A 13749-nucleotide genomic window follows, 5' to 3' on the forward strand; every position below is an offset into this window, starting at 1 on the left:
AATGCTTCTAAGATTTTTTTTTTAACCTGTGTATAATCAAGCCATCTAGTTACCAGTAACTGCAAATGTCACAGATTTCAATGGTCTCTTTGGGACTTTTAATCTGTTTGCTTTTATAAAGAAGGTGATTTTATTTTTACATTAAGGAGGCATTAACATCATTAAATGGGCTCCCACTTTATGATAACTGCAAATGTCACATTGATCCAGAAAGATAAGAAAATGTGCTCCTCTTTGGAACAAATATCCAAGGCATGAGCAGGCAACCCACACTATTTGCATTAAAAAACAAATTGTATAAATGCAGAAGATTGATGTACCATCTGTTCATGTCCTTCACTTTTCTGGCTCTTCTGTGTTGAGATATTTTTATGGAATAGTTACGTTTATTATTTTGAAAATGAGCCACAGGTTAAAGAAGTTTACGATCGGTAATATAACTTACAGCTACTGGTTTACTGGATTCCAGGTACTAAAGCTTGCATTATGTACATCTCATACGATTACATGCGTCACTCTGTCCCTTATGTGATCTGATGTTCACACCAAGATAAAATGTATACAAAACTATACAGGATGTTTAGGAGCAAATTCCAAATATCTCAGTAAGATGCCTCTTGGCACAGAGAAGAAAAAAAGTCCTTTTAAAATTAATGACTTCAAAGCCACTGGCAATAGGCATTAACTTGTTCTGTCACTCTTAAGGAAGACAAAGCAGTAAAACACAGTAAATAGATATCTCATTGGGGAAAAGTATATAGGGTTTTGAAAAATCTTCTAAGGCACTACTTTCTCCTTTCAGTTTGTCATCCAAAAATCACTAGGATATGCTAACATGAAATTTCATTTTCCTTCTGCCTCTCTTTAATCGCTAACACCAACAATATTCATTTCCATTTTGAAGTTGAAAATGTTCTTGTTATCAGTTATCCGTTATAAAATGTAAGGTTCCATTGTGAGTATATTATGTTGTTGTTAACTGGACAACTTAGGAAAGAGAAAGGTAGGGTAGGGGGTGGAAATTGTGCAGAAGGGGTTATTACAACAATCGCCCTCTGCTGGTGACTGCCTTAGATTCAGGGGCCAGATTTTTTTTCTACCTTAGCTTTTCGAATTGCAAAACTCACCTCTTTTTGCTGTGAAAAGTCTATATTTTGTGATTTACATGGTTAAGTAATATTTATTACATACACATTTGCACATATGAATAATTTACTAAAATTTATGTCTGACTTTATGCTTTTGTCATTTTTGATTGATGGTTAAAAATGAATGACCAAAATTTAAAAGCTGGAAGGATTTTTTTCTGATTTCTGACAAAATTTAAAACATTTCTGGTATAAAAATCAAAGGCTTTTATGAATTTTGCAACAGAATCTTTCTCCATATATTCCACAGGATATCTGATTTTGTACATCCCTAACCACAAAGGAGGTTACCATAATTGGAAAACATGTATAATGATAACAATAATACAGGTTTCTATTTCATTCCCTTCTCATTAAACCTATGAGGAAGACATTGGGATAACTAACAACATTATCAATAAGAAGCTTCTTATAAGACATTGAATTTTTAACATCTGCAATTTTTTATCCCTTTCCTTAAAATTCCCTATTTTGATCTTTTTTGGCAAGTGATATAATGGACTACATGAAGAAAAAAAAAAAAACTCACCTGCTGATTAACTCAGTCATATCATTTGGCACATTGGGGATCAGGGAAGACTCTGAAGCCATGAAGGTCCTCACCTAGAATCAGATCATGTACTTAAATGAGGGTAGAAGGCTCAAAAAAGATAACATTAAAATGATTGAAGAAAATAAACAGACTGGAAAGAAGCGCTGGCAGAGATTTCAAGAAGAAGAAAAAGAAGGAGGAAATGTGTGAACATAGAAAAAGGCACTACAGAACATTTTAGAATACCTAAAATAGCAAAGGTATAAGTTTTCTTGATAATCAAATTGGAAACTAATTACAAAAGTTTCACATTGTCAAGTATATATTAAAGAAAGAAAGGAAACTATACACCTTTTTAATGTTAAAATTAAATCATTCTCTTAATCCTCATTTTCCTCGACTGCAGCTTTTTCTTAGAGTTGTTTTCATTTAGCCCTAGACAATAAATTGGTCCACCCAATGACTTCCAGACAACAAGGATAAAGCTGGCGATCAAGTTGGAAATGTGATATGGAAAACATTAGTAAAATAGAGCCTTCACTCATTATAGAACATAAGTGACCTTCATATTGTATATAGAAGAATAAAATGGTGTAATACAATCTGCCATAGCATTTTATAAAGGTCAGAGAAAATGCCTATAAATCCATATTTACTCAGGAAAGGAATAGAATTCACTCTGAGAAGAAGTAATGGTTAAAACATTCTGTAATTGCTAATATTGGAAACATGCAGAAAAGCATATACATATATATACATATTTTTCTCATTTTGAAAGTCTAAAGGAATATTTTCATTTGAAACCATACATTGATCAATGAAAAAGACTGAAATTGCCTATTCTAGCACATTCTTCCTTATCTACTCACATAATTCCAAAGCAAATACTAATGTTGCTTCTCTTTCTGACAGGAACATTGTTTATGGAGTAATTACAAAGGCATACCATCTTGGTGAAATCCGTACTGTCTGGTTTGGGTGCCTCCTGTTCACAGGAGAAAGCACACACAGGACCTCAGGACCTATAATCTAAAATGGATCTCGACACACTTTTCTGAATATACAATAATCTTTTGCCTCACCATCCTCCAAATTGCAGTTACAAATTTTTATTTTATGTCAAGAACACTAAAATTTCAGTTTATTGAACTTACATTCTGTTCTCTCTTTATTTCTTTCATAAGTAGTATTTGGCTCTTTTTTCTCATGTTTTATTTAAAAATAATAGTTTACAGCTGCAAAATATAACTAGTATCCAGCACACAAATGAATGCTATATCTTCTTTAGTTCACTACTCTGTTTTGGTCTGTGGTCTCTTAAATCACCTACATTCTTTAAAAGCAATTTTAAAGATCTTTATATTCTAGAAGACATAGAATGGGTCGCATTAGTTTATTGTCTTTGTAGTATATTTCAATGTACATTTTTCTTTTTTACACAACTTTCAAAGAGTGACTTACTGGGGATTTTTTTAGAATTTGTTTTTCTTGATTGGAAGGAGGAACTAATCAAAATATAGTCAGTATTTGCATTGTGAATGCTAAGGTTACTTGAATCTGCATGACTATTGAAAGCTGATATAAAACACAGTTACCATTGTAGATCTGTTGTGTTAAGTATCTACTTAACAGAAGAGAAGATGCCCTTGAATTCCTTGAAAGCTCTTCTATTAAAACAATGTCTTTCAATTGCTTTTTCAGACAACTGTTATTGTAATATAGCTAGACTTTATCAGCTTAAAAGTTACAAATGGATGCTACAATGTGAGTTCAGAAAAAAAAAGTCAACAACTTTTCCTGTTTACCCTGTTCTTTCCTGGATATTAGCTTAAGCTTTGTTGAGTTAATGCCAAAGTCTGGCTTTCTTAAAAACAACAACAACAACAAAAAATTTAAGAGAAACAACAACAACAACAAAAAATTTAAGAGAAACTTTATTTTAGCCACTATACATGTTATGATACTTACTTTACATTTTAAAACCAGAAACATTTAAGTTATTTTAAGACTGTAAAGCTTAAATATTAAAATCATACCAAAACTTTTTCTTTGTTGTTTATAAATGGACCAAGTTCATGCATTTGATTTTTCAGAAAATGTGGGGAAGCAAAGGAATTAACATAACTAAGAAAGCATTAAAAGGAAGTAATTACAATCTCAGTAAATATGTGTATCAGATCATAGTAAATTTGCCATTTTTTCTCATAGTCACCTCTGGGCTGCAGGCGCTGTGGTGAAGAAGGTGGGCAAGCTGTCTACACACTCATCGTGGGTTCATGCGAGCCCCATCTAACACAGCTCATTCTGATGTGAAATACCTTAGAAAAATGAACCCTCAAGGCAGAATAGAGACCTGTGACTTAGGGAAAGAGTGACACCCCACTCAGTGCTCAGCAAGGGGTTTTACATTCACAACATAAAACCCTTCTCCATCAAAGCTCCGAGTGCCAGGTCTTGTTCACACTGCTCAAGTAACCTTTATCCAACAACTTAGGGAAATCATCCACATTAATTGACAATGAAAACAGAGGCACTAGAAATTCACACAGTGACTACAAATTTAAATATGTGTGGAGATAGTGAGGAGAGTCAGCCAAATGCCCTTTTCAGTTAACAGGCCAGAAGTAGTTCCTGTGGGTAAAAATATTCAGCTACATTCACGGATTGATTTAGCGTCATATGCAACAAAATAAGCACCAGTAGGGTTAATACATACTATATATATTCACATTTATATTAAATAAATATAGATATATTTCCCTTTCTTAAGACAATAAGTTATGATGCAAGAATATTTTAAAATATTTTATTTTTAGGCTTTTCATGTGAATTTTAAGTAGATCAAACAAAGACATAAAATCAAAGCCCTAAAACATGCATGCTTTTCCATATGTGATATAGCAAAGAAAACAGGTAGAGCGGAAAACATAGCTAGTAAAGTTGAAATTTATCAGTGATATACACATATATGCAGATGCATCACATTTATATAAATAAATAGGCATATTTTTTTCTTCGGTATACATATGGGGTCAAATTATTTTAATTGCTAAAATATAAAAGCTAATACTTTACCACATGTATATTTAATAGGCTTTATCGCATTTATGAAGTAAAACAAATAGAACAATTCTTTGGGGGAAATAATGTTTAAGTTGGCATAAAATTGTATCCTAAATGTTTTCCAAAGGTATCTATTGAAAAAAAAAAAAGCTCAACTAATTTTTGAACTTTTTAACTCTTTTAGAATAAAAGCTGTAATAACTATACTTGAGTTTGAAAAAATAGAAAATTTGGCTTTTATTGATTGAAAGGACTTTCAGAGAGCATCTCTTGTCATGCTGTACACAAGGTAGCTTTCCCTTATTTGGAGTTTGGCTTTGCTCTGTTTGCCCTGTCCCTCGGCCACGGCCACTCGTAAACTGAGGTCGAGTGGCCATGCAGCTCTCCTTCTGTCCATCAGGGCCACCTCCTCCTCTCACTGATTAAGCACCAAAGTTATGCTCAGAGTTATATAGAATATAAAATTAGATATTGTCCCTGCCCAGTGGGCTCACAGTATCTCCAAATTTGCTGTAAAATATGTCTACATATTGTATAACAGATGCACTTCAAGTGCTAAATGTCTGGAGATAAATCTATTATTGACTTCATCCTCTCAACCTTTCCAATTTCCTTTATCATTTGTCAGCTCTCTTTATGTACATGCCCAGGCAGAGTGGTAATTGCAGTGCATGTCCTCAATTTTTTTAAGCGGTGCCACAGTCCAAATGAGCCATGTCAGAGTTTGATCCCTCGCATTAGGACACTAATCCCACTCGTGACCCGATCCGCCCGCATGAGTCTCTCCCCGCGTGAGGCAAGAGTATCCTCATGTACGTCCGAACATAAACTTTACGCGTGGTGTCAGGTTTCTTCTACCTTTTGGGAAAACTCAGCTTTCTGTCCATTTGAAAATATGTTATACTTTTTGGAAAGATTCCCCTTTCTTTTGGATTGGAGGGACAGTAATTGCCTTGCCAGTTAAATATTGGAAATGACACAGATGACTTTGTGACTATGTTCTTTTGGTCCACACCTACTTTACATTTTATCTTTAAACTGGCATGTTTATAGTTTCTAGTTCAGATGTGCATTAAATGCATGCATTTGACACACAAACCGAATATTGCTTCTCTAATACTTCAGTGCTCTCCTAATTTATTTGCATAGGTAAATTACTGAGGTATTGTTTTTGCAGGATCTAAGTAGAGATCTTAAAGAAAGTTTTATAAATGATAAATGTTAAAATCACATCATTCTTTCTCCTGCTAATTTCATTTCTATGGCTCAATAGCCACAGTTAAAAATCCTTTCAGTCTTTGAAGTTGAAATGTGAGTTTTCATCCAAACTCAATACAACTTTTGTCATTTTTTAATAAAAGTAGTTTCACTCCTCGTCTTAAAAATAAAGCAAGAAAAAATGTAAAAATAAAATGTCCCCTTTCTCCCTCCCCTTTTTGTTTATTTCTGAGTCTTTTCTTCATTTCAAATGAGTTTTTAAACACATTTGGCAGTCAGTACCCCTAATCATTCAAAGAGTTGTGTGACAAGGGGGAGCTGGCTAGATACCATCAGTTCTTTTAAAATGTATTAGTCTTTAACCACCTGTCTTTTTCCTTACAATTTAAAGAGAAAAAAATATATGTTTTGATGAGGAAATCAGCTTAATGATTCTGTAATGGCGCTTTGGGATACATACTTTAGCATATCTCATAACTTAAGATGTTGTCAACATGATGGAAATGAGTTCATTTGTTTGAAATTTTTCTTTTGGCAAAAATCATCTCTTTTACCACAATGGACCTACTTGGGGCAAATGAAATTGATCATCAAGAAATGAATCTTTTCTATTGCTGTCTTTGTCTCTATAGCCCAAGGTAAAGCTGTGTTTTGGTTTCCATGTTAGTGGCTGTTTCTGTCCCCAGAGTAAAGAGAATCTCATTGTTGTTGCACTGTTGCCAATAACCTCTTCTATGTTCATTGACTTTCCACCTCATAAAATACGGTTTGGTCATTAACACACTAGTACCTGGTGATCTATTTTATACATCCTCAGTCTGGTTATACCCTGTCATGTGAATACATGCTACAGTCAATGACTTAATGGTTTTAACTGAAAGGATGTCAGTAGAAATTGGGGCCAATTTTTAAAACAAGAAGAGTATCTATGTTATGAAAGTAATTTGTAGCTTACAATGACTTTAGAAAATCTTGATCAGGGTGATGTGAAACTCTCTGATTTTAAAAATACAGTGTTTGTCAAGAAATAACACTTTTGTGTATTGTTTTCCTGGCATTTCATTAGGATTCTAAAAATCTCAAAATTGTTTTGGGGAAGAAGAAATAGATTTCTTCTTCCAGAAATATTGACACCTACTCTAGAAGTAGGAGATAAGGGGTTTGATAACAGAGTCAAGATGGAAATCAAACTGTGTTGTGTTACAGAGAAAGAGCTTATACCCTCAGCATTTCCTTGCCAGTGGTGATATTTACAGGCTGGAGAAAGAGGATGGGAAGCAGAGTAGGGAGAAATAAAACAACAGAGTGCAATTTGCCTGTTAGGGGACATACTAGGAAGATAAAAGTAAGAAAATATAGAAAAGGGCATTAATAGTAATATTCATTAATAAACCAAAGTTCATCTTCTGAAAAAAAAATCACAGAAATTATAACATGGCAATTAGATTTTATTCATTTAATAAATGTTTTTGAAGTCTTAACTAGATACTTGTTATATATTATACTTAACTCTAGGGGTGAAATAGCAAGTAAAAACCACAGATGATCCCTTGTGTAGCTTATAGACTTGAGAATAAGACAGGTTTCATCAAAGAGTAACACAACTGCAAGGCAGATAACAAGCACCTGGTCTTGTTTGGGGAATCCTGAAAGAGTTTCTAGTTGAAACTTGAAAAGTAAGTTGCCTTCTCATTTCATCAGCCTTAAGGGGTAGAAATAATATAATAAAAATGACACATTAACAGCAAAGCTTTAGTTTTATAAGTTTAGTAAAGGACATTAAAGGTTTTGTGTCTGAAGTTACTGTTAATTCATAACCTCATATGCTATTCAGATCTCACAATGGAATGCTCACAAGCAGTAGTTTTACTATATATCTATAAACTTCAGTTTTCAGTTTAAAATCTCAGATGTTTCCATTTGCATTTAGCTAAAAATTGGCAAGAATATTATCATCTCTGATCCAATTTTTTTAATGGAAAACTAATTTTGATTTATGGAGTGGCAAAAATATAAACATTTTAGATAAATCTTTTGCCAATTTCTAGATTAAAAAATGGTTTTAACTGTTAACTTTGGCCTTTTGAAGGATTATTTTTAACTGAATGTATCGATGTTTTTACCCTATAATGCCTTTCTGTGTAAAATTACACAGTAATACCTTGTTCTGTATCACAGGACAGAACCTTTTTGTCAGACATTGGCACTTGTCTCCTCCACAGTGATAGTCACTGTCTAATGAAGCCAGAGTCTTCACGGCATTACCATTTTGTCAGGCAAGTGTGTGATAGTTATTAGCACATTATGTTAAATAAGGAAACTCTTTTAAATTAAATTTAATACCTTATGTGGTTGCCTTTATAAAAAGAAACAAAGATACTAGGGAAAATATTCATGCTTGTCAGTGTTAATGTTGTGGTGTATTTACTGATGATCTGGGAATAACTAGTTAAAGAGGTCTAATGAAAGGAAGCTTATGAGAAAAATATTCTGAGCACCAGCTTTATGGGAAATCAACTGAAAGCAAATTTAGAACATAGAAGCCTTCTGAAGTTTCCTCAGGAAAACTAATTTGATTTTTTCTAACTTTTTTTTTCTTTCCTGAACTTTTACTAATAGACAATGATAATGGACATTTTTAGTTAAAAATAAATTTGATCCCCTAGTCTGACTTTTCATTGGCTTCTGGTCTTTTCCTTTCAAAGAATTTATCTAAATTTATCAGTATGGTCTTATTTGCTTTTTTTCTTAACTATGTGTAATTACTTTAACAAACAATATAACAGCCAAACTTCTGCAGCATTAGAAGCTAGCTTAGTGAACCTGCTTAAAGTGATTTTAGTACTCAGTACAGATAAGTTTTAGTGACTATGATTATTCTCAAGAATGATACATTTTGGATGTACTACTCACATGAAATATGAGGAAAGATGTTTTTTCAAGATACACTCTAACTTCTAGTTTTATATTTCACATTTTCAAAATGTGATACACACATGTACATATGCATACATATGCATACATATGCATGTACATATATACATATAATTCTGTATCATTTTTAACAAATTACAAATGTCTTAAAATATGTGCATGCATGTATATGTACAGAGACATAATTTTGTCTGTTATATAAATCTGTTTAAAATTATACACGTGCATGTCCATATGTATAGATAGTTCTTAACAAATTAGAAGTCAAACACTTTTTATTTAAAATTGCATTGAAATTATAAATTTTGCCCCAACATTTTGCTCGTCTTATCGCAATTTCTGAAATTTCAAACTTATCAATTGTATGATTTTTATAACTTCTGACAAACTGATTTAATCTTGTGAACATCACAGCAATCAGATATAGAACATTTCCATCACCCCAGGTTCTTTGTGCCCTTTTTGTAATTTCTTCCCTGTTTTCTATCACTGCATTTTCAAAAAATGTTAAATGTAAATATAATTGCCATGAGACATCATATGCTTCAGGAATACAACAAAATGATTCAGTATTTTGTAAAATAATGACCACACTAAGTCTAGCTAACATCTGTCTCCACACACTTACAAAATCTGTGACTGTAGTTTTGCCTTCTCTGGGTTTTTTATTACGCTTATTTTCTTTTTAACTATCCCCCTCAACGTCTATAAGTTCTCTGAGGTCAGGAGCTGAGATTGTTTGATAGAAGTTTTGCCAATGAAGAATAAAGAACACTCAGACACATGAGGTTGGTACAAATTATACTTCCTTGAAGCAAAGTTTGGAAGAAACAAGAACAAGGAAGAACATCAAGTTGGATGAGTGTGATTCTTGGATCTCTGTTCTACCCTTCATGAGGCACATCCCGTGATTATGATAATTGTGCTAAAAGAGATGAAGGTCTTGCCACATTGTTGTTCCACAAAACTGCTGCAAAGGCAACTGGCACTCTTGTGCTCCCTGCCATGTCACCCTGAAACATCGTCAGAATGACCCCATTTGCAAATGTTTGAATCTAAAATTCATGTTTTGGTGTAACTTAATTCTGTTACATTATGCACAAGTCAACTGATATCCACAAGTCTTCATACATGCAGAGCTCACTGCTGTCACCCAAGAATGGCCAGCCTAGTGTCGATACAAGACTGTACTTACACTACACTATACAACACTCTCCTGACTTCTCTGCTTGACTCAGGAGGCATTGAGCAAGGCCAGCCTGACCAAGATCACCCTCAACCTATTTGAGTCACCTCTGTGAATGTGACCAGGGCAATTGCCAGAATGCAGCAGTTACTCAACAAAGAACAGTTACTCAGTCAGCAAAGGAACTGTTCAGTCTCAGTTCACTTGTAAATGGACTTAAATCATGGTACCTAGCTATTATGTGAACAATGTGCCTAGGACACTAGGCATGATTGCCTGCACTTGTTTAGTAAACAAAGAAAGTACATATTGCTGTGATTATTAAACTGTCCTGCCAGTTAGAAAGCTAGATGATTATGTAGATGATTCAAGAAGGATCATTACCACTCATCCCATTCCTCAGTTTTTTCCAGACTCAGGGATCTGAGCTAATTGAATGGCTGTGTAGATATCACCCCACAAATACAGCTTCAACTTCTCAGTCACTGGATGACTGGCAACTATATTGGTTGGTCTAATGTTTAATGATTTTTACCAGTTTTAATGGAATCTACGGTCAGTTTGAATTTACACTGTAACACATATTTTATAGATTTTCATTGAGGGTAAAGCCTTTGATAAGTTACCACAAAGTGCACACATGTGTGTGCACGTGTGTGTGTGTGTGGCCATGGGTGTGTGCAAACTACCAATGTAATAGCCCCTGAAACTGTGGTGAGGTGGAATTTTGTCCAATCTGCTTCTCGGTAATTTCATATCCTTGTGGATTCATTATTTAACATTGAAAGTTCATGATGGAGTGACAATTCTCTTAATAGCCACCTGTTCTCTGTTCACAATTCTAACACACACATATTAAGTGCTGCTGTGTTGTGTTATGAGAACCAGAAAGCCACCTACTGTGGGATCTTGATGTTCTGAGAGTTTATAACTAGAAACAACACTATGATCATTTAGTCCTACTCCATAGTTATTCAAATGAGAGGTTAGCTGGGATCCCCTTGGGAAAGTAAGGGTGGGGCTGGAAGTTCCATGTTCCTTCCATTTCTCTTCCAATTCTGCTTCGTGTCACTTTCTCTTGTAAACTGAGAGAGTACATAACTCCCCCAAAATTGCAATATCATTTTCTATCTACTTTTTAAATCAGAGAATTTTTCTTTATGGCTATTAAAAACAGTCAATTTTGGCCCTCCCTGGTGGCACAGTGGGTTAAAGCACAGCATTAAGAAGCTAAAAGCCACTTCAACATGAGTTTGATCCCAACCCAGAGGAGACCCACATGGCACAGCAGACCTCTCCTGACCTGCCCAGTGCTCTTCTCAGCAGTGTACTTCGTCCATCTGCCTGCTCTGCTCCTCATTCTGTCTCTGGTGAGTCCTCTCACCAACCTCTGCACCCCTGGCCTGTACCCCAGTTCTATATGCATAAATAAATAAATCTTAAAAAAAAAGTCAATTTGGAGTACATTTTTATAAATCTTTTGTTACATAAATTAATGTCCTCTTGTCACTTGAATCTAAGCCTTTATTATCTATTAACATTGTAGGATTATGGAAAAAAGAAAAATTAATTTTTTTTTAGATTTATTTATTTGTGCATACAGAACTGGGGTACAGGCCAGAGGCTCAAGAACAGTGAGAGGCTTCACCAGAGACAGAGAGGGGAATAGAACAGGCAGATCAACGAAGTATACTGCTGAGGGGAGCAGCGGGAGGGTCAGGAGAGGTCTGCCACACCATGTGGTCACCTCCGGGGCAGGCGGGAATCGAACTATGTGGAAGCGGCTTTACATTCTCAGTGCTGTGCTTTAACTGGCTACGCCACCAGGGAGGGCTGAAAAACTAAATTTTTATGTGTAATTTTCTCATAAATATTCAAATGTAAGTGGAAAAGGTAAGGAGAAAAATCTTCCAGGATTAAATACTGAATTTCCCTCATACCTATTCTCTGGTTTCTTTCAGATAATATTTATATGTGATAGTTTTAAAATTAAAAAAAGAGACATCAGATTTGCAATAAATCAGTTGAGGTTTCTAACTTATATTTCATCTTTGATTAAACTATAGCTACTTTAGTTTAGTGCCACAGGAGCAAGGATATAGCTGATTGATACCTGATTGATCTAGGCCCTTGTCACTTCTATAATTCACTTGGGTGCCTCTAGAACATCATTCTGGGCAATTCAAATTACCCAAATTTGCATTAAAAATACACAGAGAATTTTTACAGATCAAAGAGATATAGTCCCACAGATGACAGAAGACAACAGAAATTGGGAACTAGAATACAGTGTCCATGTGAAAATAGCAAAAGGGCTTAGAAATGAGATTGGCAAGCTATAGCTGAGGAAGAGACACTGCGGAACATTCAGGAATTCGTGTCTTTGGTCCTGATCAGTGCTGTGAAAACAAATGTGAAGACAGAAAGTGGTTTTACCAAGGTCATTGGAAATGTCACTACCTCTTCATTAATTGCTTAATTGTAAAAATGAGATATGTGGAAAAAACAAAACCATGCAAAGGATAAACTGTGTCAATAAAAACTAAGCATCTCTCCAGCTTCAGTCTTGATTGCACTCCCCAGAGGCCACCGCTAGTGTTCACTCCCTCTCCTTTCACCTGCCTACTGTTTGTTCTCCAGCAGCTACTCAGGGCCTGTCACAAACGCTGGAGATAATCGCATGATTGCAAAGGATGCCCATAGAAGCAGACTGATTCTTGTAAGCCCTTTAAGGAAACCTATACATTTTTCACATTTCTAGGGCATCATTTCACAAACCTACACTAAAAATCATCCAAAATTGAACATATTGGAGGCAATCAGCCAAAAATCAAGACTACACCATGTTAAGCATTAAGAGCCAAGAAGAGTGACTAGATGTCATGTGCAGAGCTGTGAAAACCCAGCCCATCTTGACAAAAAATAGATTTACTGTATACCGTGTACTGTAAATGGCAGCATGTGGAGCGAGCAATCACATAAGCTAAAAGAAACTCTGTGACAAGCCACATCACAAGCTGAGGGCTGAGATGCAGATGAACTTTCTCATTACTTTATCTCACAGTCTTGTGAGTAAACTGTCCTGGATCAACTAATGAAGGTGGATATTTTTCAGATCATGCCATTGACGCTGCTTCAGAGCACACAGGTTTGGGTGAAGTGAACTGGTTAGCTCATTCAGCTGGGGTTTTCTCAAAGCATGACCTGGGGCTGCATCTGCCATGGGTCAGACACAAAGCACTTCACATTCCAAGCAGCAGCAACATCAAGAAGGAGTAGAAACTTTTTTTTTTTTTTAAGGTTTATTTATTTGTGCATACAGAACTGGGGTACAGGCCAGAGGCTCAAGGGCGGTGGAGGCTTCACCAGAGACAGAGTGGGGAGCAGAACAGGCAGATCAATGAAGTACACTGCTGAGGGGAGCAGCAGCGGGCAGGTCGGGAGAGGTCTGTCATCTCCGGGGCAGGTGGGGATCAAACTCATGCGGAAGTGACTTCAACTTCTCAGTGCAGTGCTTTAACCCCCTGCGCCACCAGGGAGGGCCAGAAACTTTTTTTTATTTAAGCATGAGGTGGCAGATTAACTTCAATAGCTAATACTTCTGGTATGTTTGTTGTATTCCTTCTGAAAGTGAAGGGGATTTAGAAGGAGAAATCTGGCTTTTGAGC

Source organism: Condylura cristata, unplaced genomic scaffold, assembly GCF_000260355.1.
Source record: "Condylura cristata isolate star-nosed mole 26May11 unplaced genomic scaffold, ConCri1.0 scaffold00002, whole genome shotgun sequence".
Classification (NCBI taxonomy): domain Eukaryota; kingdom Metazoa; phylum Chordata; class Mammalia; order Eulipotyphla; family Talpidae; genus Condylura; species Condylura cristata.